The 4,034-nt window shown below is 43.8% G+C and overlaps 1 long non-coding RNA gene across 2 annotated transcripts; it reads left to right on the top strand.

The window, feature by feature from the left end:
* The first annotated feature begins 1,303 nt into the window (after positions 1-1,303).
* On the top strand, positions 1,304-3,734 carry LOC124660555. 2 transcript variants are annotated; one of them, XR_006989908.1, is made up of 5 exons: positions 1,304-1,414; positions 1,502-1,616; positions 1,736-1,840; positions 1,957-2,048; positions 2,171-3,734. It is a non-coding gene; the product is annotated as an uncharacterized LOC124660555 (long non-coding RNA). The 2 variants fall into 2 exon arrangements; XR_006989909.1 differs by lacking the exons at positions 1,304-1,414; positions 1,502-1,616; positions 1,736-1,840 and adding an exon at positions 1,846-1,875.
* Positions 3,735-4,034: the final 300 nt, after the last annotated feature.

The following is a 4,034-nucleotide window of genomic DNA, read 5'->3' as shown; positions in this document are numbered from 1 at the left end:
CCATGGGCCACTCGCACCACCCACCTGCACGTCGCCCGCGTGGCTCCTCCCTATTGAGCCCGGGAACGCTCTTGGGCGGTGCTCGAGCCAACCGTTGTGACCATCTCAGGAGGTGTGTATGCCAGGGATCAAAAGGAGACAGTGGGTTCGGTCGATCGAGAGAGAACCGAGAGAATAGAGAGTCTGAGTTTCGTTCTTGACAACGTCAAGGCCAAGATTGAGAGAGAGAGAGTCTGATTCGGACTAGCTCGAACCAGAGAGAGAGGAAGAGAGGAAAAGAAAGAGGAAGACCGGGAGGTGTAGGAGCTAATCAAAGCATCCTCCCGGCACCACAGAGTTCATCATCTTGTACCTTGTGCGTCCAAGATAATTCACCAAAACAGTGGGCACCAAAACAGTGGGCTGTTAGCCGAAGGGCAGCCTGAGTAAAAAATAATCGTGTGTGCTTCGTGTATGCTTTTCCTCCGCCTCGGGATGATCTTGAGGCGGCGTTAAGGCCGGAACACCTTCGTGCCCACTAACCAACAGAAATAGGGGTGTGCTCATCCCCGCTGTGTGCGTAGACGAGACGCGGCAGCAACAAAAATTGGTGAGCATGAACTATGACCATACAGAATTATTAAGTTTAGAAGGAATCATTATATTAGCCAAAAAGGAGTCGGTCTAAAAAAGACACCAGATAAGAATGTTCGTAAAGAGAAATATAATCATAAATAAAAATGTCAGTCAACAATAGGGTACAATTTGAAATATCCATTGGTTAATTCCAAATACTTAATATGGTGCTCTTGAGTTCTAAGTAACAACTTATAATAGTAGTTTCATAGTTTGAAGCAATTTGAATTATACAATTGAGAACAAGCAAGTGCGTGCCCCTTTGCCCTATCTGAGAGCTCTCCACGATAGCCACGAGACACTCACGGGCTGGGCGCTGGCCTCTCTTCATTGCAGCGATTGGTCAACGTGTCACAGCGTGACTGGCTAACTAAGAGAGAAAAAAAAGAGGATCAGAACAAGGTGAAAAAAGGTCCCGACCCAGCGAAACCCTATCCACATTGCTTCTCGCGTAGGACTGCTGCCGCCGCCGGCCCTGGCCTCCCCTCAACTTTGCGCCGATGGAATCACATCCCCGCCGCCACCACGCGCGCTTCTCCTCCCCCCAAGCGGCTGCCGGTTTCTGCTCCGGCTCCTCCTCTGCGCCGGCGCTAGGCGTTGTTTTCTTCCCCGTTGTGGCCGCCTCAGCCGCCGCCATGTCCGCAGCTGCTGCAGCAGGAGATCGGTGCGGGTCGACGGCGGATGGAAGAGCAGGGCCGCGCCTCAAGGTATACGACGCGCCGACGCCGACATCGCTGGCGTGGCGGAGATCTCGCTGCCGATCCAGGATGTGCCCTGGGCGCACTTCCACCACCTCCCAGTAAGTTTCTCCTCCCCTACCTGCCTATTCTTTTGCACTGTACTGCTGGCGGCGGCCCTCATGCGTGTTCGTTGTCCGTTCTCAAAGGTACGCGTTGGATGTGAACGTGGAGAGGGTGGAGGACATGGTGACGCACCAGCGGCTGCTCGAGGAGGCTCGATACCTGCATCATCGGCTTGCCTTGGCGGTGGGTGTCGTCCAGGTAATGTGGTTTTTGGTAGAGCACATCTCCGCAAGTTGCACTAAACATGTTCCCCTACTTTGCATAGTAAGCAGCTGGATAAATTGAGCATAATGTTACTGCCCTACTTCTTTTTATAGATTGCAGTGATACTATCCAAGATACAAATAAAGGATGGAGGCCAAGGGAGATTGTGATGTAGGATGGTTGCAAAATAAGAAGGTTTACAATGTGTTGCAGCAACAGTACGTGAAACTATTTAGCAGCTGCCATTAGTGAGGTAATCATCATTATGCTCTTATCCCCCCCCCCACGGATGAATACTGGATAAATTTAACTTTGTCTTCTATTGTAACGCAAGTTTGTTAAAGAAGTCCTCTTCCAGCTCTAGACAAATATCTTTGGCGTGATGCAAGGATGGCATCTACGCCTCACGACCTATCGCTTTCTTGGGTGAGTTCTTCCTTTTTTCCTGTTTGGTAAATTTGATTTCATACATATATGTGATATCCATGGCCATTGTTGACGTCCCTATTTCTCTCTCATTTTTTTCTCTCTTCTGCTTATGAATGAAGGAAAATGGATTGAGATTGAGAAAGGAAACAAAGAGCTCGTCTCAAGAAAGGTATGGATTTAGGTGCAGTTTATGGACGCTTTAGAAATTTTGTAGGCTGCTAGCCATTTGACTGGTGTTTGGTTGATAAATTGTTAACTAATTGAGTAGATACTCACTATCTTAGTTTGGTGAAATTGATTTATATTTAATTTTTACATGGTTCTCTCATATTCTTAATTAACCTGGTGGTGGATAATGGCCTATTGGTATCTTGGTTTTATGCCTATGGGATATGGCAAGAGATGATGGTCTCATGGAGCATTGATTTTACTTGATGATGAGGTATTTCTTGCCTGTATACATTTGTAGCGAAGAAACATTTTTTCTGGTTATGATAATTATACGTATCATGCATTCAGTTTTACTCCATGTTATCGTTTAATTTTGATTCTGCAGAAGATTTCAGTAGAACATTGCTCTGCCGTGCTTGCAACATCCTAATAGACATGTGGTTAGAACAGGGCAGCGCATATCGTCTCCCGGATTAGAACAGGCATGTGAGAATTCTTGTGCCTCTATTGTTTATTTCTCAATGTTGTTGTCATACTATGACAGCCATGCAGTTTATTGATACCTTTGAAGAATTATTGAGGGATTATGCTATGTAGTAGCCAAGATGCAGCAGTCGAGGTAATAAATTTCAGGCTTTTGTATTATCCTCCCTGGCTTCCTCCTGAATAACCACCCAACCGATTTGGTTGTTCATTTCCATGACTGCACAGCCTGTTTGCGATCCACATTGGCCTCTGTCAAAAAGTTTAAGGTCTTGAACAATGTATGTGGTTCTGAATATACACTTGGGAGTCCACACATAATTAAATCATCTGGGAATGATGGGTTATACTTCCTCATTAAGCTTGCGTAATGTTAGGATATGCATCCACAAGAAAGGACCATGAGCTCTAAGTAAAATCAACACTAAAATAGGCAGCTATTCCGAGAACTGATTTACATGACTTATTTTTCCCTTTGTTGTAGATCTGCTCTTATTATTTTCCGTATATTCTATTGATAATTTTGTCTACTAAAAAGGTGGGTACTCGTTAAGCATGTCGTGGCTGAGTGTGTTTGTTCTAAATTATGAATAACCATATAAAATGTGTGACTCCGTCAGTTATCATCATGACACATGCCTTGATCCTTCAAGATTTTCCATTTCTCTTTCCATGAGTGAATGCATTATAGAAATGGCACATTGATTGATTCATTTTCTAATGTAGTACCACATTTATACACAAGCAGAAATCCTTAATTTGGCACACGAGAAGGTTAAGAAGACCTGCAAATTACGATTACAGTACAGTTTTATATCCCAATTAGTTGACCATGCTCTTTTCTGTTTTATTTGCTGATGCAACCTACGATAAGTTTAGTCAAGATATCTATGGTCTCCTAGATTGCCGATGTGAGTTTGCTATTCAGAAATTTATATTTTTTGATACTAACAAAGAATCCAGTTGATGTGTCCATAGTTTTGTTTCTCTTAGCTAGGATCTAGATAATGTAAAAATACAAATCATTTACTTTTGACCTTCCAGGTTCATAGACTGTATCTTTTGTACTGAGCATCTTGCTACATTATTTGTACTCAAGGCTTCGGTTATTCAAGGCTTCGGTTATACCTGGTTTCTTTCTGCACTAACATCACGTAGAAATTTATTTACTAGCACATTCAGTGTACCTATCTGGGTTGGTTAACCGTTGCACACACACGCAGTTTTTTTCTTTTTCGCTTGACAGCTTTGTGATTCGGTACCGCTGTTCTTCTTACTGTCCGTTTATGTTTCACTTATAGAGAAACGCACTGCTAGCATTTCCAGATG

Source organism: Lolium rigidum, chromosome 6, assembly GCF_022539505.1.
Source record: "Lolium rigidum isolate FL_2022 chromosome 6, APGP_CSIRO_Lrig_0.1, whole genome shotgun sequence".
NCBI lineage: Eukaryota > Viridiplantae > Streptophyta > Magnoliopsida > Poales > Poaceae > Lolium > Lolium rigidum.
This window is presented reverse-complemented; position numbering and strand designations above follow the sequence as displayed.